This window comes from Eurosta solidaginis, chromosome 2 (genome assembly GCF_040869045.1).
Source record: "Eurosta solidaginis isolate ZX-2024a chromosome 2, ASM4086904v1, whole genome shotgun sequence".
Classification (NCBI taxonomy): domain Eukaryota; kingdom Metazoa; phylum Arthropoda; class Insecta; order Diptera; family Tephritidae; genus Eurosta; species Eurosta solidaginis.
In genome coordinates, this window is record NC_090320.1 from 285,011,264 (window position 1) to 285,036,305 (window position 25,042).

At 31.7% G+C, this 25,042-nt stretch overlaps 1 protein-coding gene across 1 annotated transcript in view; it reads left to right on the forward strand.

Moving 5' to 3' along the window:
* The first annotated feature begins 5,681 nt into the window (after nucleotides 1-5,681).
* dpy (dumpy) overlaps nucleotides 5,682-25,042 on the forward strand; it is a 307,368-nt gene continuing 288,007 nt past the window's right edge. The window contains exon 1 of the mRNA XM_067768302.1: nucleotides 5,682-6,612. The gene's annotated coding sequence lies outside the window, so the exon portion shown is untranslated. The remainder of the gene's footprint in view (nucleotides 6,613-25,042) is intronic.

The following is a 25,042-nucleotide window of genomic DNA, read 5'->3' on the forward strand; positions in this document are numbered from 1 at the left end:
TATTTTTCGTTCGTTTGTTTCATTAGCCATTGAGTGTGCTTGTAATTCTCAACTGGTTAGTAAATATTCTAAAGACATGGTTTAAATTTTTTATCCCAAAGCGGGGCTTTTCAAAGCAAAACAAGGTGGCGCAGCCAATACCTCGGAGCCCCCCAGTGCTCGCCCCCAATGAATAAATACAAAGTGTAACAGGTCATTAGCAACCTCCCTCTCTAAAATAACACACAGTCCACTTAAATAATATAATAGCAAACAAACTATTCGCCCGTCGAATCACCAAAGCTTAGACATGGTCCTTCGAGCCGGATAACTGGCTCGTATGGAAATTTCACTAGACGACTAAGCCGTCTAGGCGGGCGAGTATGTTTAAGTGACTTAAACTATGAACATTTTTCGTTCGTTTGTTTCATTAGCCATTGAGTGTGCTTGTAATTCTCAACTGGTTAGTGAAATATTCTAAAGACATGGTTTAAATTTTTTATCCCAAAGCGGGTTTATCAAAGCAATACAAGGTGGCTCAACCCGCAGCCAATACCTTGGAGCCCCACAGTGCTCGCCCCAATGAATAAATACAAGGTGTAACAGGTGCATAGCAACCTCCCTCTCTAAAATAACACACAGTTAAACTTAAATAATATAATAGCAAAAAAACTATTCGCCCGCCGAATCACCAAAGCTTAGACACACAGACGATTTATTAATTACTTTTTCGAGAAGTTATAGATTTTCTATAGAATTATCACCGAAAATTATCAATTTCTTATACAAATGTTATCAAATTATTATCGGTTATTTGTTTATGACGGTTATGGTCTTTAATCAGCGTGTTATCGATTTTTAAAGAAAACTTATCGATTTATTGTGGAAAATTATACAAAATACCGATTTGTGACGAAAATATATCAATTTGTATAGGAAAATATTTCGACTGGCTTTCGAAAAGTTATCGATTTAACTTTAACATCGTTGCCTCGACAAGGCTGTTTTTTGTCAACACCGTACGTATTTGGAATTCTATACCAGCTGCAATTAGGAATAATGTAAACCAAAGCAACTACAAACTTATTTTTTCAGTTATTTTTCTAGTCAACAAACTTAAACTGGGCATTTATTTGATTTTTATTTTATCTTAATCTAATTTAACCAAAATTTTAAACTTAAAAAATTAAAAATTCCAAGTTTTGTAGTATTGTTTTAATATGCTTGTTATCTAGCATCTTTTATTTATTTAAATATTTATTTATATACAAACATACATATTTATTTAATCATACATATTTTAATTCATATATTTATTTTTTTCCATATCGGTAACATGGACTTAAATATTCTGACTTATTTTAGGTTATATAGAGTTTTTATAATACGATTCCTTTTAGTCGTTATGAATTTTGTTTGTTGTACTACAAAAGACAATTTGTATTACTGTACTAATGTTTATTCTCTTAATAAATGAAATGAAAATGAAATTCGCTTGTCATCGATAACAACGCCATCGACAGCTGATCGGTTCCTAAGCAAACAGACACTGATAACTGATGGCTTAAGGTCCCAGACAACATTGTGAAATTATTCCATTAGAAATCCCGATAAAGACCAATGAGTAAGGCAACTCATTTTTTCAAATCTTTTTTTATACCTTTCACGAACATGAAATGGTATATTAACTTTGGTCCGATGTTTGTAACGTTGAGAAATATAGAAGTTAGACTCACCATTAAGTATACCGAATTGATCAGGGGACGAACTGAGCTGATATAGCCATGTCCGTTTGTCCGTCCGCCTGTATGTTTGAACGCAAACTAGTCCCTCAAATTTTGAGATATCTCAATGAAATTTGGCACAAGGGTATATTTTTGTATTATATTAAACATTTGTCGGATCCGGTAGAATCGGACCACTATAACATATATCTCCCATAAAACCGATCGTCAGATAAGACGATTTTGGTCATTCCTGCCGCAATTTAGAAATTATAAACGTGAAACTCGGTGATATATATTCTATATATTCTAATATATCATAGAAGATATCCTGGAAAAATCACTTCGATCGGAGATATACATAGTATATATCCCATACAACCGATCGTTCAGATAGAACGATTTTTGGCAATTTCTCCCTTAATTTCCAATATAAAAACGTGAAACTTGGTTACATTTATTCTAATATATCATAGAGGATTTTCTCTAAAAATTATTTCGATCGGAGCTATATATAATATATATACCATACAACCGATCGTTGAGATAAGCGGGTTTTTTGACATTTTTATATATCTATCTTAAAATCGTTTAGGTATGTACATCTGTTCAATATATATTTCTTATCTTATACAGTGCATTATTTGGAGATTACGAATGGGATAAGATTATTGTTCAGCCTCATTCATGAAAGGTATGAAGTTTTCGGCACATGATTTTTTTTTTGTTTGTTTTAGAAACCAGAGTGTAGTTTTAGAAAACGAATTAATGTATACTTTTTCAGTGTACTTTGTAAGAAATTGTATGACAAATATGTGTGAAGACGATCTTTCTAATAAAACTTCACCAAACTTAAACTCAATCTATGAAGTAGAACTGTTCGATAGCCGAACTTCAACTCTAACACCTGGGCAATTGCCTGCTAAGACTGTTTTCAATTTTTTGTTTTGTATTACAAACTATCAATTAAGCATATTTTATTTCCCTGAAGCAATTTAGAGAATGGTAATTTTAGTAAAATACAACAAAGTTCTCACTTCCAGAAGATCTATACTTACTTATTCCATTAATTAATTAAAAACTTGTCATAGAAAAATGAAATATGTACGAACATAATAAATCGCATGTTCTAATTTAGAAATAATAAATTATGAAATTTTATTTTATAAAATTTTTTTATTTTTTTTTAATTCTTTTGGGCACTAGCTGTCACAAAAAAATTTTAAACTGAAAGCAAACAAAAACAAGTAAGGAAGGCTAAGTTCGGGTGTAACCGAACATTACATACTCAGCTGAGGGATATGGAGATAAAATAAGGGAAAACCAACACGTAGGAAAATGAACTGAGGGTAACCCTGGAATGTGTTTGTATGACATGTTTATCAAATGAAAGGTATTAAAGAGTATTTTATGAGGGAGTAGGCCATAGTTCTATAAGTGAAAGCCATTTAGGGATATCGCCATAAAGGTGGATCAGGGTTGACTCTAGACATTTTTTCTACGATATGGGTATCAAATGAAAGGCGTTAATGAGTATTTTAAAAGGGAGTAGTTGTAGTGTTATATGTGAAGACGTTTTCGTGATATTGACCAAAATATGGACCAGGGTAACCCAGAACATCATCTGTCGGGTACCGCTAATGTATTTATATATGTAATACCACGAACAGTACTCCTGCCAAGATTCCAAGGGCTGTTGATTTGGCCCTGCAGAACTTATTCTTTTTCTTCTACTTAATATGGTAGGCGTCACAGCCATTTTGCAAAGTTTTTTTCTAAAGTTATATTTTGCGTCAATAAACCAATTCAATTACCATGTTTCATCCCTTTTTTCATGTTTGGTATAGAATTATGGCATTTTTTAATTTTGCGTAACTTTCGATATCGAAAAAGTGGGCATGGTCATAGTCGGATTTCGGCCAGTTTTTACACCAATACAAAGTGAGTTGAGATAAGTACGTGAACTGAGTTTAGTAAAGATATATAGATTTTTGCTCAAGTTATTGTGTTAGCGGCTGGGCGGGAGGGCAGACGGTCGACTGTGTATAAAAACTGGGCGCGGCTTGAACCGATTTCCCCCTTTTTCACAGAAAATAGTAACCGTTCTAGAATCTAAGCCCCCCCCCCCCAGATTTCACAAGGATTGGTAAATTTTTGTTCGCCTTATGGCATTAAAAGTATCCTAGACAAATTAAATGAAAAAGGGCGGAGCCACGCCAATTTTGAAATTTTCTTTTATTTTTGTATTTTATTGCACCATAACATTACTGGAGTCGAATCTTGAATAATTTATTTATATACTGTAAAGATATAAAATTTTTTGTTAAAATATGACTTAAAAAAATAAACTTTTTAAAGTGGGCGTGGTCGTTCTCCAGCTTTTGTAATAGGAGTAACGTTCCTGCCAAATTTCATCACGATATCTTCAACGACTGCCAAATTACAGCTTGCAAAACTTTTAAATTACCTTCTTTTAAAAGTGGGCGGTGCCACGCTCATTTTCCAAAATTTTACTAATTTTCTATTTTGTGTCATAAGTTCAACTCACCTACCAAGTTTCATCACTTTATCCGTCTTTTGTAATGAATTATTGCACTTTTTCGCATTTTCGAAATTTTCGATATCGAAAAAGTGGGCGTGGTTATAGTCCGATATCTTTCATTTTAAATAGCGATCTGAGATGAGTGCCCAGGAACCTGCACGCAAAATTTCATCAAGATGCCTCAAAATTTACTCAAGTTATCGTGTTAACGGACAGGCGGACGGACGGACAGACGGACGGACGGACGGACATAGCTCAATCAAATTTTTTTTCGATATTGATAATTTTGGTATATGGAACTCTATATCTATTTCGATTCCTTTATACCTGTACAACCAACCGTTATCCAATCAAAGTTAATATACTCTGTGAGCTCTGCTCAACTGATTATAAAAATATAAATAGATCCAAATTTGCTCTATTACGTAATGCAAACAAAAGTCACTTGGCAAAGTAAAAAGACATGGAATTCAGTATTTTTCGCATCATTTATAACTGTCCTCCAAAAAAAAGGGGATACAAATTTCACAACGAACAACACATCATCAATTTTGATGTGTGGGTGTCACTGTAGCAACCTGAAGTAAGCGAAAAAACGGAAGATGTCCAAGAAAGTACCAAAAAGAAGCACAAATGATCAAATGTAGCGCTAATAAATTACTTTTTACCTCTTTTGCTTGAGTCACAACAACAACAGCACTTCACTTCTGTACTACAATATGCCTACTTAAGAAATTGCGATAATAAACTTGATTCACACGAAAAATTCCCAACAAAAGGAACAAACAAAAATTTGATCAAAAAAGACATGGCGCAAAGTCTTCTACAAGCAAAAGCTACTTTACTTGAATCATACAAGACGAAAAGGAAATCGCTGACTTTTATTAGTGCGCTAATGCAGAAAAAGAACAAAAATAGAAGAAGAAGAAGGAGACAAAGTATGAGCAGTAGAAATACTAGAGTGCTAGTGAGGGTAAGAGGTGGGCGCTGCAAAAGGTGTAAAGCTAAAAAAGTTGTAGTAGACGGCACTGGCCAAAAATGGACCACAGGTTTTGGTTTGGTTGCGCGGGTTGATGAGCGCACCGCGCGCGTAGGCTAAGAAGTCAAGAGTGTTTGTTGCCTAATAGCAAATGGGTAAATAGTTAACACAAATACATGCATACAGCGCGCAAGCAGATATGCGAATGCTTTGCTGACTTTGTATAAGGCGTGAATGTGTGTGTTTTTATAGCGAAAAAAAATTTAAGGTGCGCTCAAGTGCAGAAATATACACCATTCAACCCACACAGCACTACTAACTAATGCACACACACCTACGTACGTACCTACATACATACATGCAACTACTTTTTACTTGCTTCCTGTAGCTTTAATTCAAACGTCTGAGCTGCGCTCAACACTCTCGGCGCGCTCTTCTTTCAAAATCAACTTCGTCTAAGTCCAACCATTGCTGACGCTGCTGCAATGCTGACTAAGTCACCTTAAATTGGTTGTTGTTGCAGCGCGCGCGCTTGTGTGACTTGACTTTCAGATAGCGCTTTAGCTTTTCGGTGCGTTGCTGTGCCACAGCGCTTTTTACATTCAGTTCACCAACGGCGCGCGTTCGGTGCGGATCTCTCTCTTTGCTTTGAACGGATGTTTTGCGTTTGCGTGTCATAAAAAGTGTACTTAATACTGCCAACATATGTGTTGAAAAAAAAACTTATATATGTACTTGAAATAAAAAAGTTAATTTCAAGCTCATAAACGGAATTGTGCAATTCAAAACAAAAATTTTCTTATAAAGTGAAAATCTAAATTTTTTTAAAGCATTAGGAGATAATTTCAACGCAGTCAAAGCAAAGCTACATTTAAGAAAAAAATGTGTTCATCCAAATTTTGCAAACGGCATATTTAAGCCAAAATGCTGTACATTTGAAAATTTCTTCAACTGAAACTCAAAAGTTTACATTATTAAATACAGTGTTTGGTGTTCAAAAATTGTAAAAAAAAAAACACTGAAAGAATTAAAAAAAAAACTTGAAATTTTTATTCTCTTCCATTGCAGTGAAAGTTTTAATTTGCGCATAAGCAAATTCAAATAAATTCTGAAGCAATCAAAAATAACACAAGTGAGAAGTTTGACAAAAAAAAATATTTTTTTAAGTATAAAAACCCAGAGACAACATACAACTTACAGAACGTCTAAACGCTGACTTCAAGCAAAGTTAGTTATTGAATTTCGCGAAAAATATAAGAGAAAAAATTTAAAGATTTGAATTTTACTGTAACTCGGAGCGTGTGTCTTCGCTGTTTGTGTGTGTGTGGAGTAGCGCTCAGCTGGTGACAGAATGTATTAAATTCGGATATAATTGCGAGAAAGAAATGGTGAGCAATCAAATTTTTTATTAAATTTTAATTAAAAAATATCTAACTGTTTAAAAAAGTTTTAAAATATTGACTAATGGCAAAATTCCTGTTAAAAATTACAATTAAAAGTTCCACTTAACATAAATCGCACTGTGTGCATTGAAAAATATTTGGTCTGGAAATAAATTAAGGCTACGTTTGAAAAAGGACATCCCAATTTTTGTGTATTTAAAAATGTTTGAAAAAAAAAATAATTATATAGTAAAATCTTACTAATGCTGATTGCAGAGACTTCGAAACATTTATTTGTTCTTAAGTGGTCAAAATTTAAAAGGACTAGCTATGAGCTGGGATAAACACAAAAAATGTAACCAACATTTAAACCCGAAATTGACCTTTTTCTTGCTTTTGCCTCTTTCAAATCGATCAAATTTTTTTTGTTCAGTAATCAAATTTTTGCCGATAATTTATGAATATTTTTAATTTTTTCAGCTTATTACATTTTTTTAGACAGTTTAAAATTTGGTTTTTCAAATACAAGAATTGTTTTAGGAAAATTGTAAAAATGAGTTGAATTAAACTTACAAATAACTGCTGAAAAATTTTGTATATGACTTCGATTTTAATTTTTGAAAAAATATCTTTTTGAAGTTTGATATCAATTTCATTAAATATATAAAAAAACACCAAAAACTGTTGATTAAAAAAAAAATATATTACAAAAACGTAACTGAAAAGTTTTTGATTTCGCCGATATTGCATTTCTGTACAAAAATATCTTAAATATTTTTCTAACAAATGCGAAACTTTGAAATAAATAGGAGTTCAAATTTGATAAATAACAACTTAAAACTTCTTTAAAAAAATTTTTGTGAAGCCTTTTTTTTTGTGATTTATCGAAAAAAGAAGTACTAAAATTCTATGAACAAAACAAAAGAAACTTAAAATGCGTAAATAAAAACTAATTTTTTTGATAATCTTGTATTTCTGCAAAAAAATCCCAAATAGATGTTTTAATTTCATTTATAAAATTGAGAGCTTACAATTGATACAAAACTTACCTAAAACAATTTTTGTAAAAACTTTAAATTTTCGTAGTTAAATTAAATGGAAAAAGCTAATTTTTCTAAATGCGGCAGCTGAGTTATCGGAAAGTTTTTGCAGAATGTTTTTAATTTTTTGAACGGAAATATTTATAATTTAAATTTGTGAAAGAATTTTTTAATTTTATTTTCAGCTGTTCTTATTTCGTAATAAATGTGAATGAAATTATGGCAAATAATTTTTGATTTTTCCCTATGGACTCATTTAGCCCATACGAAATCCACACGGGTCGCTCAGAACTTGATTTTTTTAATCTAAGCTTTTAGCAATAATATATTACTTAACAAAATAAATGAAAAAAAAAAAATCAAAAATGTGTGCAAAAGAATTGTAAATTTTGATATTTAAATGAGCACTTATTTAATTTTTGTTACTTCTGTTGCAGAGTATTACGAAATATTTTGATATTTTTTTTTTTAAGTAGTTAATTTTACAAATTTACAAAGATTTTAAAAAACTGTTTTTCGAAAATTTTTTACAAGTGCCTACTCTTTAGTACAAGATATAAAAAAAAATTATAATTAAACATTTTGGGATCAGAATTATTTCAATATAACTTTTGTTATAATAGCACTTTTAGAAAATTTTTGATTTTGAATTAAAGAGAGAACCAAAATTTAAAAGTAAGTCAAATTGGAATTCAAATTAATTTCAATCATCTCATTATCTAAAGCAAAGGAAAACAACTTATATTAAAAATATTAAAAAAAATTTGGTGAAAAAAATTAAACATTTTGAATAAAATTAAAACTTTAAAAATTTTTAAAATAGAAAAAAAATGTATCTGAAAAATACGCAGTGAATTTTTCAAATGTCTATTTCTATTTCAAAGATGTTTTTTATAAGTGGCTTTTCGTTGAGAAATTTGTTTCATTTAAAAGATATAAAAACCAATTTTAACGAAGTGAGTTGCAAGAGCCCTGGTAATTTTTGAAATTTGTTTTTTTTTTTTTTGGTAATTTAAAAATTTTGTATTAAAGTTTTGCGAACAAAAAAATTTTTTTTCGTCGCCAAAGTTGGTTTTAAACATTTCTTTGAAAATAAATAATTTGGAACTAAAAAGAGAACCCAAATTTTAAAACAAGACAATTTTTTTTCACAAATTAGTTAAATTACCACCTTTCGATTTGCATAATTTTCTTTTAGGCAACAGAACATTTTCAGAAAATATTTGCAAAAATATAATATTAAACAATTCTATTAAAAGCCTAAATGATTGCCAGAAACTTTAAAGTTTAAATTTTTCAAAAATCATAAAACTATTTTGAAAAAAATTCAGCGAATTTTCAAATTTCTGTTGCTTTTTGTTTTTAGGTATATTTCCTTTGATTTTTTATTGAAATTATTTACGAAGTAAATTGCTTCTTATCTATTTTTTTATTATTTTTTTTTTTTTTTTTGAGTGGCAATTGTTATATTATATATTATATAAAAAAAGAAAGCTGTAAAATTGCGCATGGAAGTTCATGCGGATAAATCTTTCTTGTTCTAAATTTTTTTTTAGTAAATTATAACGTTCCCGTGGTATGATCATGTTTTGGAAAAAAAATTCTTTCACACACCTAAAAATTGTTTGCCAAAAAACTGAAATATTTTTACTAAAATCTTGACTTTTCCAAAAGTGGAAAATGAATTGGAAAATAAATTCGGCAAATTGCTCAAGTTGCCGTTGCCACGAATTAAGATTTTTGTTTTTCTCTATACAAAATTTGTTTTTATTTAGGCTCGAAATAAAAAATAACATATCATAGCAAAAAAATTCCAAAGGCAATCAATTTGAGTTAATTAGTGAAATTTTTCATCCCTTGTCGTAATTTTTGATAAAAAAAAATTCTAAAGTTATGAAATTTAGATAGCACATTTTTAAAATTTGTAGAGCTAAGAACCATTCATACGACATTTTATTTCGCACAAAGTTTATTAAATTATTGGAAGAATTGAACTATTTCAAAACAAAAAAAATCGATGACCGAGTTGTACTTTTAACAAAAAGATTATGAAAACCAACTCAAGCAAAAAATAGAAAATATACTGGTAGCTGAGATTGAATAAATAAATAAATGTATTATTTATATTAAAATTTAGGCGAATTTTGCTTTTATTTTGAATGCAGGGAAATTTTCATTTTTTTTTTTTTCATTTTTTTATTTATTTAATAACTTTAACATTATGTTAAACGAACTACGTTAAAATCTATCTATAAAGCACGTACGTAGAAGAATTAAGTTTGCAAGTTTGTTGCTTAAGTCTTTCCATCATATTCCTTTCTGAAACTGTGAAAAATTGTTTCATCTAACATGCGGAACATGTTTTTATCTAACAGCTTTCCTTTATAAATAATAAAAAGCCCTTCATTATATATAACAGTTCTCGAAATTTTTGTTAATGCGTAATTTTTTTCCATCCTAAATTCGACTTTGAAACTAATTCCTAAAAAGAAGTTCGTGTTCTAGCTTTTTTGATTTTTTGGGTAATAAAGGATATGCGAATTAATTGAATTTTTTTTCGACTGCTTACTAATTGTCTTATTAGCTCGTGTTTTTGTAAATCAAGTTTTAATTTTTTTCTTGCATATTGATTTTAGTAATTTCTTTATACTTTTACTTCAGTTACTCGAATTATTTTATCTCGGTGTGTTCTAAAAACAATGTTCATTATGAAAAACAAGTAAGACTAATTTTTCTTGTTTTCAGTTGTCTACATTGTTATTGTAATATTTGTTGTGTGAGTTTTAGCATCAGAAAGCAAATAAGATAAAAAATTTAATAATTTGGGAAAAATTAAACAACGTGACATCAGGACGGACAAGGCGACAGCTGTTTCGATTATACCTTGTAAATCTCTTTAAAGCCTTTTCTCCCGGGAGTGGGAGTCGAACCCGCAATCCTACGATAGTTGAAATGGTTATAAAGGCATTCAGCTACGTCATGCCCTAGTAGTTGTAAAGTTTCTCCCAATTGCCTTCTTTTTGCATATTTTAATCTTCTACACATTAAAGCTATACTTTGTACGGCGGTTTTCAAAGAAACTTTGGTTTTGTTGCTGTTTTTGTTCTATTTATAGGGTTCGATTCTCACTCCCGGGAGAAAAGGCTTTGAAGAGATTTACAAGGTATAATCGAAACAGCTGCCACCTTGTCCGTCCTGATGTCATGTTGTTTAAATTTTTCCCAAATTATTAAATAAATTATAAAATTAAAAAATTGCTTCAAATAATATTTTTTAATACATTCAAAAAAAAACAATACGGGCAATCCCCGATTAAATCATAAAAGATACAAAATAATTTAAATTCTAAATGCATGAAGGCAAGTAAAAATAGCTATAAATAAAGAAGTTTAAAAAGATCTTTAAAAAATTTTTAATACCAACTTATCTCTAGCTATGACTAACGCTTTGTTGCTTTGTCAAATTGAATATAAGTACAAAAGAACTTTTACATTTCTTTTTTAATTTAGATTTTTTTTCCTTGTCAACCGGCAAATCTTTTATGCCACTCCAGCGCCAAGCCTTAGGCAAACGTGCAACAAGTGGCTTATTGTTTTTTTTTTTTTTTTTTTTTTTTTTTGATTTGTACTTTTATTATTATTTGTGCCAAGCAGACCTGTAAAGAAAAAGTACCATGACAAGTACAAGTATCAGTACCTCGGTACTTCAAAAAATTAGTACAAGTATAAGTATCGAGGTACTTGTACTGAATTATTGAAGTACAAGTAAAGTACTAAGTAATTTCGAAGTACTTTGATAAGTTGAATGGTTGAATGGTTTTGAAGTGGATCAACCAGCACCCTTACGATCGCCCAGCTTCGAAAAAATGGCTGAATAAGAGTTTTACGGTGTTTTAATGATACATCAACAGATTTCTATATGCTTCAGAGTTATCCTCTTATGAAGGACCTATCACTCAAAATGAATACGTCCTCAGCTTTCTCCGATCCAGTAGAGCGTTTCTTTTCCTTAGCAGGCATAGTTTATAGTCCTAGAAAGCAATCAATGATGGGCTTTTCGTTTGAAAAGCTAGTACTAATGAAGGCAAATATAAAACTACTTTAATATTGTTAGCTGTTGTACAATTTAAAATAAAAAAAATAAATGTAAGGCGCGATAACCTCCGAAGATATCTAAGGCCGAGATTCTCTTCCACTTTTCGTCGTGCTCCTCTTGATTTTCCCTACAAATTGGCCGGACGGGACCTACATGATTTTACGCCGACTCCGAAAGGCATCTGCTAGGCAGATGAGTTTTTACTAAGAGCTTTTCATGGCAGAAATACACCCAGAGCGCTTGCCAAACACTGCCGAAGGGCGACCCCGCTTAGAAAAAATTTCTTTAAATTGAAAAACCTTATTTTTAAAATTTTTGATGTTGCTTTGCCCGGGGTTTAAACCCAGGGCATACGGTGTGGTAGGCGGAGCACGCTACCATCACACCACGGTGGCCGCCTGTTGTTGCTGTTGTACAATTTATACTTACTTAATATGTTGTTTTACTTCTTGTTGCTTTCTAATATGAATTTCACTCATATTTTGATTTTCCATTTATGAATCAAACTGACATATTATATCAGAAAAAGTACATTCGTGTACTTGCAAGTATTTCGTAAGTATATCTACTTGTACTTTCGGATTCGAAGTACAAGTACTGTTGTACTTATACTTTGTACTTATATTTGAAGTACTTGAGTACTTGTACTTATTTGGTACTAGTACAAGTATGTACTCAGTAATTTACAGCTGCCAAGTTATTTTTTCATTACTTTTATTTTTACTATTTGCAAGTCTCAAGCGTTAACTCCAGCTTCACTTAACCATAAACTTTTGCGGCAGTCACATCTTCTGATTATCATTGTCGTTGCGAGCGTGCTTGCCACTTTGTAACAAAGTCAGTTTGGTTCATATTCATATTATAGTTTGTTTGCCCTTTTTGCTATTTTGCTTTATGTGTCACTTTGCACATTGCTCTTTCACATTTTTGTGTTTCCTTTTACAGTCGCTAAACAGCAATTTTATGCAAAGTATGTCACGACGCCACTTTGTCAATACAGCAATTGAAATTTAAGAAAAGTGTTAAAAAATTAAATAAATAAATATATAAAAGTAACATTAATACAAAATGTATTCACAAAAAAAAGAGAATAAAAACTGTGTGCCTAAACTTCAAAAGTATGTGGGTATTTCATACACCAAATATTATATTATTTATTCATACACCAACAGATTTTAATAATTCATTGTTCATTCAATTTTAATAATTCGTAACATCTTTGCAGCTTAAATCTCTTTACGTTCAATACTGCATTTGTGCAAACATTTAAAATATTTCTTTGTTACATTTATCAATGCTTTTCTATTTTTTATGTACTTATTGCCTTAAAAAAATTCATTGGCTTCGAAAGTGAGACTACTTGGGATTTCTATGGAAGTCACCGCTTACTTTCAATATTTCGTATTCAAAGTTCGACAAATATTTTGTGTACCATTAGTAAAATCTATATGCGCAGATATTTTATGAACATACAAATGTTAGTATTCGTGTGAGAAAAAAATTGTTTTTTCTTACGTAAAAAACTAATATTTTACGCTTTAAAATTTGCTCGATCAAAATTATTTATGATATTCTGCAGTTGTTAATGGTTTATTGTCACTCAAAATATTTGCTGTTGTGCAACACTACCAACAAAAATGTTTAAAGAGTTGTAAAATAACATTTAATGTTTGCAGATGCTTCAAGTGCTACTAAAGCTATTATTTGCTGTTCATAACTTTTGTAGAAGGTGATCGCTTGCAAACTTTAACGTAAATTTACTACAAAATAAGTAACATTTTCTTTAAAAAACATATTCAAGACGTCTCAAAATTACGATATATTCGTATTTTTCGCATATTAGGGAATATATATTTTTCGCTAAAACCGCATGACAAATAGCAACCGAGAAAAAATAAAAAAAAACCCCTTAAAGCAGTTAAGAAATTGGTTTGAGTTCAAATAAAATACTCAAGCCAGCACGTCGGGGCTAAACCCAAAGCTTTGGAGGAGTTTTTAGCTTGAGTTAGATGCCCTAAGAAAAGACAAATGATGTTATCATTCTAAATTAGTTTGGCCGGAGAATTTTACCCAATAAATATCTTTTTATATTAAAATGTGGAAAATTTATCCTTAGTTTTTTTTTTTTTTTATTTGATAACTGAGCTGGTTTTGACTTATATGTATAAATTTTATTCAAAAATTTTTTACTTTATCGGAAACGGAAAAAAGTCAAAAAATGGAGTTTGACATCGAAAAATTTGAAGAATTTAATATTATAAATTAAATATAAATACTTTATAGCTACATAACGTGTAAAATTTGTGAATCAAAATTTTAGTTGTATCAACATTGGTAGCTTATTAGGTAAAATGGCTTCGACACGGGACACAAAAGTAATTTTTTTTTAGTAAAAAACGCATTATAACCTATCTAGTTTCTTTTTCACCAAGTTCAGGTGAACATTTACGTACTGACTGCTTTGGCGTTACCTATTTGTTTTTGCTGGACCCTCATGTGAAGACTTGTATTCTCCTCTCGTATTTGATCATTCCTCTATTTCTAATTAGAGAGTCTTAATAAAAAAAAAATAATAATAAATGCAACGAGCAATAACTTGCGAGGAGATTTTAGGATGAGTTTCTCTTCCAATTTGTGTCATGCTTCTTTTTTAATTTTGCATTTTGTCTACAAATTGGCGGTAGGTACCTACTTGTTTTACGCCGACTCCGAAAGGCATCTGCAAGCAACTGAGTTTTCACTGAGAAGCTTTTCACTCGCAGTGTTTGCCAGAACACTGCCGAGGAGCGAGTCCATTTAGAAAAACTTATTTTCAATTTAAAAAAAAAATGTTTCTAATTTTTTGATGTTGCTTCACCCGATACTTGAACCTGGAATCGTCGAAGAGGCGGACATGCTACCAACCACACCACGGAGGCGGTCATCTTAATACCACTGGCAAACCACAGTCTGAGAATTTGATTATTTACTCGGAACTTATTGTGAACGCCGAGAGTATAACCGAGCTGAGTACTTCTACACCTCACAGTGCGAGTGCTGATAAGTCTCAATGTATAGAGTGAATGCAGACCAATACGTCGGTGTAAGAAAAATTGCAAGCTTGGGCTGAGAAAGGAGCCTCATGCGATAAAGTTTCAGTAAGCAAATTAAACTAAAGTACTTCAGTCGAATATTCTATTTCATTATTGGACGACATATATCCACATCCGTAGCACTTCCTTCGGCTTATCTTATCTTATCGCATGCCGATTTATGAGAGTAGAAAAGAATGAAGGCTTTCTTCAATCGCTTTTTTGGGAGCAGGTGTTCGTCAGCCTTTGCAGTTCTAAAGTAGGTGATTTTTACATCCTTGTGAAAACCAGTAAGTCCCCAACTCGCTCAACTTCAGTTATTTTTATAGAAATACTTACCGGCATTGATCTAGGTATCGACAACCGTTATCATTGCGGGGGCTTCTTAAAAATTATCTCCTTTCGAAAGCTCACAAAATGTTTAGTAAAGGCGCTCTAACTATACTGCAATCCTTTGGATATATAATATGATAGATCACCTGATCTCAAAGGGAGCACTGTAGTGTACTTTTCTGTTAGATCAGGTATATTCAATAAGGCTCTTCTGGAATCACTTATGATTTATTAAGACAGCGGTATGTCACGTGCCTCTATACTTAATTCTTAAATTGCTTAGTGTAGGAAGATTTAACAATGATCTAACTAAAAATACAGCACAGAGACTGATAAATAAGAGCACTTCATATAGAGTCATTCCCTCTTCTATATTGGAGAACCATTAGGTGACTGATTTATTTTTCAGGTGTCTAGACTTTAGTTTAAGCACTTGCAACAGGCTTTGCATTTAACTCAAATAATAATATGTTTGGTACATATCTTTGTTAACTTGAATATACACCATTCCGAAAAACAAAAGCAATAATTTCATGGCAAATCTATAATTGGTGTATTTGTAAGAGAGATCACACCCACGCAGAAGAATCAGCTCGTAACTCGGCGATTCTAACACCTGCTATATTATTTATAATTAATAAGCCTTTTCTCTGAGTAAAAGTTTTTTCTTTTCTCTACTCTTGATCCCATGATGTCCCTATAGAAATCGAGTCCAAAAAGAAATAAATAGTTTAAACTTCGGTTGGAAACCTTAACGTTATAATATGGTACCAAAATCAAGATCAGATTATATACATCACTGTCCCATTTTGTTATGAAAACAAGCTGAAAAGAAATAATACTCAAAGCTTATAAATTAATCAACGGGCTTATAATATGTTATTCTTTGATACAATAAATATATGTGAATTTACTTGAGGACCTCATAGGGATACTAAAACTTTATGCGTGCTCTCATTTAGAACTTATGTGCAAGAAGAGACCCATTTTCAAAGTCATGGTTTGTTGCTTTAGTTTGGCTTCTTACTAGGCAAATTATACATTTTTGTTGTTTAGTTTACAAGGACTGCTGCTTTAAGTTAGTGAATGATTTATAAATAATTAACCGGCTACCTCATAATTTTAAAGTACCTATTCCTCAAATATGTTAGCATCAAATATGCAGCCAGGAATAATATTTTCTTTGAGATTGTTGCTTTGATTTTTCACAACACTGTATTTCATCTATAAATATTTTAATTTACTTTTATTCATAAAATTTTGTCAAGCTTTAGCTCAGCTTTGCATGTCACGCGTATAGTAAAGAAAGGATATTTTCAGAAATTATATATTGTCAGTCTTTTGCAAACACTTTTGTTCATAAAATGGATATTTGTGCAAAAAAAATTAGAAAAAATTATTTATTTATTTTAACATATTGTAAAAACTTAATAAACATTAAAGGTACACATTTCTCGTAGAGCAGTTGAAAAACTTTCACTTCTTTTGTTGTAGATAAATAGATGATGTTGGCGTTGTTTGCTATTCAGTGTTTGATATTTCGGCTTAATAAATTGTGATTTTTTATTTTTTTATTTCTTATTTCACTTTTTTACGCCACTTGTTAGCGCTATGTTTGCTGCTGACGCTCCTTCGTCTTTGTGCAATTTCACGCCTCCACTTAGGCTTCCACGCAAAATGCTCTGATATTAAAGCAAACATAGCTATACGTTTTTAATAACACAAATATAATTTAGGAAAAAAATATAATATGTTGTAGTTAATAAGGACTTTTGACAGGTGTTTGTACTATAAATAGTTAAATGTAGTGAAAAAAAAAAACATTAGACTCAAGCAACGAACTCGCATGAGAAGCTGTTGATTTAGTATATCTACAACTGAACTAAAACATGTTGCTATTATGAGTGGATGATTTAAAGTTGAATGTTTTGTTGAAAGTTATTTAAACAACTGTATGTGGGTATATGTACTATAGTTTGTTGTGACAATGATTGATGTTAGTTGAATGTTTGTTTTTGGCGTGCCACGTCTTAAAACAAAATATTTTCGCGTATTTTTGTGTTATTAATTTTAATTTCCATTTTTTGATTTACACGAAAATTGTTGACTGAAAACAATCATTGGACGTAGTTTATAACATCACCGGCGCTTATTCACTAAAGCCTTCAATTTATTTAAAGCTTTTTCGTTGCACTTGCTTCATATTCACACTAGCCTAAAATAATTAATTTAAAAAAATTTATAATTTTAATTTTTTCTTCATTATTTCCAACAATTTTCCTACATACAGCTGCTAAAGTAATTAGTTCTAGCCACACTTCCTGTGATAGAAAATCATATTTGTGAACGAAAAAACCAATTAAGCAAGCACATCCGTTTTATGCGCAACTAATTTTCATGTTGACTGCCTTTACGCCAATCTGTGGTACCAAACGAATTGACTTAAGAAAAGCTAGGCCAAATAATTATCACTGGTAAGACGATTGATTAGACGCAACTAAGAATTTACATGGAAGCAAGAAGAAAGTAATGACAAAGTCGAGATTTTTTTTAACAAATAAATATAACTTTGTATCAGCCAAAACGTGCCTAAGGAAAAATTGTCTATAAGAATTTCTTTCAGTTTTTGTTGTTGTTTTATCATGGTTAACATTAATTTTAGGAACATTTTTTGAACCTCAAAGTTTTATTTCATTATTCTTGCAAACAATTACCCAAAACAGCGTATTTGTATAAAGCAAGTTCATGTCATAAGTCTTTCGAATTTTGAAAGCTTTTCTCGGTTCCTAATAAAATCTTTTGCTTAATATTTTGTGGAAAATAAGAAAAACGTCAAAAATTGATTTACCTGTGTTTTCAAAAGTACAACAACCTCGTATAAGGAATTACTCATGACAAGAGAAATCAAAGCATTACGTCAAACTATATGCCAGAAAAAAGTCAACAACAATCAAGTTCGCAAGAAATGGCAAACTTAAAGGAATTGGCCAAAGCATACAACCAAACTTAAACAAAAGCCAGAAAAAATTAAAAAGTATAAAAAATACACTACTTGAAGCTCGATTGCGACGGCTTAACAAACAAAAGCAAGTGGGAGTGTCCATAAAATGATTTACTGGCTAAATACTCTGTGAAGATAGTTTGAGGCCTTTGCGATGTAGTCGTCGCATGATGCGCCGAAACTTTTATGTGGATATGAACCTAAAGTAGCGCAGAATAAACCTTAATGGCTGCGTTTGGCAAATCATATCATGCGAGGTTCGGCCTAGAGAAAGGGGTGACCGCTTCTAAGTGGTGGAATATTTGCTCTACCTTGGTTTTTCGAACTGGTGAGAGTAATCGCCAATACCATTTGAACCGATTAACTCGAATCACCAATGCATGCCATAAAAACAAATATTTACGTAAATAACTAGTAAACTGAAATTTGATGCACTGACTGTGTGATATCCCTCAGAAGGATTGAACCGAGTGACTCAAATCAAGAAGGAATTCCAAAAGATTGGCAGCACAAAGTTTAGTGGATAATAGAGGATTTGTTTTAACTGTAAAGGCAAAGTTTTACATGAAAAACAAACTAAAATTTAAAGACCTTACAGTGCGATAGGTGGATTATGTGATGACGATGTGATGTTGACATTATACGGACTGTCATGTCACATTGATATGATGTTTAATACTATTATTTGATATAAAATGATCGCCAAAGAGCTAGTTTTGACGATGTGATTCTAACAAATATATAAATAACTGTTATCGTATGATTAGATACGGATTAATAATAATAATGTGTTTGATGAACTTATGATGCTGTGCATGGTTGTGATGGAATGATGGCCCTTTATCTGTTGTATCTGTCGACGATAACACTGTGTTGTACTGATGTGATATGTGATCGTATGATTTGAAATGTTATGATTTATATATAATCGGACACGGATAAAATTAATTTAAGTATCCGCCATTAAGTACTAGGAACCATTGAGTTTGGCTACAAGCCTGAAATTTCGACTATTTGTCACAATATTGGAAATGTATCAATATTATTAGGCGTTATCTGCCAGTACGTCATAAGAAAACTACGTAAGTGGATGTCTTTGAGTTGGTTCCTAAAATAGGGATATTGAACCTTGGCATTCTAGCCACAAATTAATTATTCTAAGAACTAAACATAGATGAGAAAAATGGCTGTAGAAAAAGAAGGAAATGTGTTGAAGGAAAGCCAAGCAAATCAAAACTATTCCTCTTGTTAAAAAAAAGTAACTGAGTTCAGACTAAAGCTTAGTACGTACGTCAAAGCTCCATTTACATGTCCCATAAGACGTTTTTCTTGCAAATTTATGCCTGCAAGCAAAAAAACTGAAAAACAAACCAGATTTTTAACAAAATCATTGACCCAGCAAATCACAAACAAAAAATTATTGCTTCACAGCAGCTAATTTGCTTTTGCTCTTTAAAGCTAATTTAATGTTTTTTTTTTTTTTCAATCACTATCATCAATTGATTTTTTACATTTAGTAATTGGTATTTATTTTTTACGATTTTGTGAAATTTATATTTCTTATTTCTTTAATTATATTTGTATATATATATATGTGCCGAATGGTTAAGTTTTGGCAAGCAATTCGAACTCCAGTTTTTTTGACATTCAAAAAGTCGAAATCTCAGAAATAAAATAAAGCATAAGCGGTTTTAATAGCCATGAAGCCGGTTTTGGCCAAAATCAAGTCATGCCAAAATATGAACGAAAACAACAATAAAGAAAATTTAAAAATAAAAAAAATAGCAAAAGAAACCGCAGCGCGCTTATATGACATCATACAACAAGTTTGCGTTTGTTTCTTTATTTTTATATTGTTTTTTTTTTCATGTTGAGATCAAAGAAATCATCTCTGATTGTAGGCTGTGCGGATTTATTTTATTTTCGGATTTTAGTTTTGATTGCTGGCTATGCTTTGTTTTATTCAATTCAAGTATATAATATGTATGTGTGCTTTTTTTATTACTTCTTTGGTCTTTTTGGATTTTTGTAAAATAAAATAAAATGTTGGACTAAAAATCCAAAACTAGTAATTTTACTTTCGCTTTTGCGTTTTTTGCTCCCTCAGTTTTGAGACCATTTTTGGGCCACCAGGGGAGCTGTTATTGTAGCTGATGTTGACGCTGCTGCAGTTCCATTCTCTGCAAATTCTAAGAAGGCAGTTAAACATATATATGCGTCCTTCGTTTTTGGCAATTTGCTCGTTTTTGGCAGATTTCATGCGAAAATTTACTCATATAAATGCAGGCAAGTCGAACCTAATGTATGCAGGGCATTACGTAAGCTGACAATGGCCCAGCAACTGACAAATGTTTGCAAGTCGTTAACACAAATAAACGAACTAAATTGCTGAAGTGCCTTGATGAATGGTCAGCTGCTTTTAACAAATACTCATTTAAATTTTACTTTCCATTTTTTTGATTTCAATCTTTATCTTTTCTTCCACAATGACCAAATTTTTGTTTGCAGCAACCAGTCTTTTTTACGGTCACCAGTGAAAGTTTGCAATGTCGTGTTGCTCTTCGCACGAATTTGATGTTTTGAGTTTTTCTTTGCTTCCATGGGTTATTTTCTGATTGCCCAAAATTTGTACCCATTTCCTATATAATTTGCATTACGTTGAAGGTGTAATTTTTTGTAAAGACGCCCACATGAAATTCAATCAGTTTGCGTCACTTAGAGGTTCATTTAAATTTATTTATTTATTTGCAAACGACTAAGGTGTGCTGTTGCTTTTAAAACGCCCACATGCATAACAAGTGATGCTATGCAAAGCAGAAGAAATAGTTAAATTAACACTCATGCTTTTGTATTCATAACATTATCACGTTATCATGCTGCAAAAACATTGCCATCATGTAACTAACACATCAACATTCAAATCAGCTTTTAACACTTACGAGTACGACATGAAATTTTTACAAAATTAGGTATATCATATGACATTGCATTTATGGTTTGTTGGTAATACAGCAGTATCTTATCAAAAGTAAATAAAACATGAATAAATGAGTTCAGATATACTTGATGCGATACGAAATCATCATCACACAAGCAACTGAACTATCTTAATGATGTGACGACGCCCTCCTGATGACATCTTTTAAATGCCCTCACTTTCTGGTTGATCTGCAAACATCTTTGCGCATGGTGTGTGGTAATTAAGAATGAAAGCGTAAGGAAGGTGCTAGCGTAAGCGTAATCTTTGTAAGTGGAATGTCAGTGTAGGCGTAGTGTGTGGGATTGGTATGCTGTATGGGGGGATATAGAAAGGGTTATTGGCGTGATAACAGCTCTGGTTGATAAGTAATCGGTTTGGTGGTGGGTTATCGAAGAAATAAAAACGGGTTATCGATTTGTTACTTAATTCTATAAATTTTCTAACCATAGCAAGGTCTAAAAAGGGGGAGGGCGATTTGTTAGCAACAACGGTTTATTATCGAAACAGTTTTTGATTTATTCTCTTTTAATTATGAAATACATACAGTTATCTATATTTTATCAGAAAAATATTGATTTTCTAACGAAAAGTTATCAATTTGTTATCGATATATAACCGATTTCGATGTTTAAAAGTTATCGGTTTGCTGTTAAAAATTTATCAATATGCAATCGAAAATCTATCAATTCACTGCTTGAAAATTATGGATTATTTATCGATACTATATCACAAAGTTATCTATAAATATATCGGTTTTTAACGAAATAATATCAATTTGTTTTAAAATTTGATATCGAAAAGTGATCGATTTCTTATCGAAGTATGATGAATTTTGTATCGCCAAGTTAATGCGTGTACTTCACACCACATGTTCGCTCAACTGAATTGCTTACAATGCAACTGTTCCAAACATGCTGTAATCAGCTAGAACATCGTCGCTGATTTATGAATGGCACTTGCTTACATAAAAAAGAGTAATTGATATGAAAAAAAACAGATGAATCATTATATCGCTACTACCACATCACTATGATATCACAATCACATCTGAAGACTTTTCATCACGACTTCAACCCATTGAAAATAAAATCTGGTCATTGCCTCTCAAATGTGAAATTTGTTTTTTTTTTTTCAAAGATGGATCTTCATAAATTATTTAATATCGACTTTTCGTCGAAAGAAATACCCTACATAATATTTCGAACGAAAGGGAAAAGAAAGGTTAAGGTTAAAGATATATTTGAGCAGTTGTATGTGCTTTTAAAAAGTTCCCCACGAAATCTTACCCTACTCTGACATATGCTTTTTAAACTATATTTCATAATATCTGGGTTTTTCCCTGGCAAGTCTTTATAAGAATTTAGATGCTGGGATGTATTATTTACAAAAATGTTTCAAAAAAAAACTGCAATTCAGCAAACTTTGCTGATATTCCCCATTTTACAATAACGTAAAATCAATTACATCGATCAACTTTGTAATCAATCTTTTCATTGATTATGGAAACTAGCTAGCATACAGTAAAGGTGAAAACTAGCTGAGTCGATTTCTAAGTTAACTTTTTCCACATCGCACCTTTTTCAAAACCACGGCAGCTAAGTGAACTCTATTGAGTTCTAATAGAGAGATATAAGTACTAAAAACATATTTACGTTGATCCACATTTCAGTAAATTTTCAGTCAATACTGAATCTACAACATCATGCAACAAAGTTGGTAAAAAGTTGAATCAATTCGTAAATTAACTCACATATCAGCAGCTTCTCCTCACGGCTTCTACTCAATAACTAATTCATAATTAATCAATTAATGTGAATTATAGCAGCCGCCGCAATGCGATTGTTGCATGCTCTGGCTACCACACCGACGATCCTGGGTTAACGACCCAGGCAAAGCAACATCAAAAATTTTATAAGCAAGATTTTTCAAAAAGAACAACATTTTTCTTAACGGGGTCGCCCCTCGGCTGGTGTATTCCTGCCTTTAAAAGCTTCACAGTGAAAACTAATCTTCCTTGCAGATGCGGTTGGCTGTTAAAAGAAAATACATAACAGCAAAAAGCAACGTAAAAAACGCGTAGAATATAAAATGGCAGCAGAATAGGAACATATATTGCAAAATTTATGAGTCACATTTAGTGCAACACAAATTGGCTGCTGCAATTGTTATGTCGTGGCATTTCCAACTGATTTTGTTGCGCATTTCCAAACTTTAGTATACACATACTTACATATGTAGGTGTATGTGTGCGTGTGCCACATCCTATTAGTTGTTACCGCTTATACAAAGCTATTTGGCCGGTCAATACGCCAACACAATAACTGTTCAGTGTTACCAGCTTGTTTGCAACTTGTTATTTGCTAGTTATTGGCTATTGCTTACAAACACGTTACCTGCTCGTTAATTTGCTGGTTTTTATGCATGCACAAGCCCCTATCAATTGTTAGGTTGATGTTTTTGTTTTCTTGCAAACATTTTGCCAAACTATCAACCAATTAACGGTGTCTGCTGTGACAGGCTTTATTTGCTTTCAAATGCCAATTTTCTGTGAGCCTTTTTATATTTTTAGCAATTTTTTTTTCGCCATTTACTTCCCTTCTTTTCCTTATCCTTGAGCAGCAACATATATACCATTCACATTCTGTGCTGCTGTTCTCTACGCCTAACATTCATTTACCCATTTAACAGCGTCAATAAACAATTCAGTATTTCTTTCAACCATTCAAGCATTTGTTCAGTCGGTCATTCAGTTGGCTTGGTACATTGGCCTGTTTGTTGTTGTTTTCTTCGCTATCTATCTATCGACGTTTGCTGTATATGTCAACTCGCTTTTGTTTCAGCTACTCACTTTGACTCTAACTTGTCGCCATCTTTTTTCTTTTACCTTCCAAGTTTTATTTCTATTTCTTTTATGATTTATACTCATTCTCATTCTGTTTGCTTTATATTTTGTTCATTTTTTTTATGTCGTTTTATTTAACTTTGCACTATTCTGCATTTTGTTAGCCAACTCGAGTAAAGCATATTTGTACTTGAGCGATTGTATATTCAACTTAAAATGCAAAGAGTTCGCCCACCCTGATTATGTCATGTAGTGATTGTTGTGGCGTTTGTTAGTTGCGATGGCGTTGACTTCAAGTATACTGGTGTGGGAATGGTTTGTGGCGATGGCGTCAGCTAGCCAACCAACATATCTTCAAACGACATTGAGTTGTTTGTTGTTTGTACTGTGGTCAATAGCTAATGCATATTACCATTTATGTGCTCGTACTACTTTTGCTTGCTTTACGATGACGTTTGCCATAAAGTGAACTGACAAAAGTAAGCAAGTTTGTGTCTTAAGTCTTTTGGTTTTAGAATGCAAAAAGCTTTGTTTATGTGTAATAATGGTTGACATGGAAAGGTATATTTATTTATATATTTGGCATTCGATTTAGAATATTTGTGTGTTTTTTTTTTTATTTTTCAAAGCAAAGGTGGACGAAAAAAATATTATGCTGTATAAAATGTTTAATTGTTAAAAACAAAATTACTCACACAAGTATAAGTTATTCTAAGATGATTAGTATTGGCTTGAATGTTCAGTATAATATTTCGAACATCCCCTTGTTCCTGGTTCGCTACCTTTTCCTGAAGGAAACCCCTTCATAAAAGCAGGCTGTGCTATTTAACAGTTTATCAACAAATCAACTAATTTCTTTGAGCTATGATATTGAAGCCATAATTTTTGTCATTAGTTGGCTGCTGCTTTTGTAGACCTATTTCAGCACAGACGAATGTATCATTCGAAGACGTTATTTAAAAGCTCTCTACCTTAGCTAGCTCTAGAGCTAACCCATTTTGTATAATAACTATAAAATAGCATTAACAAAGTTCAACTTTTTGATAAATGTTTTGTTCATTCTGAAAACTCAAT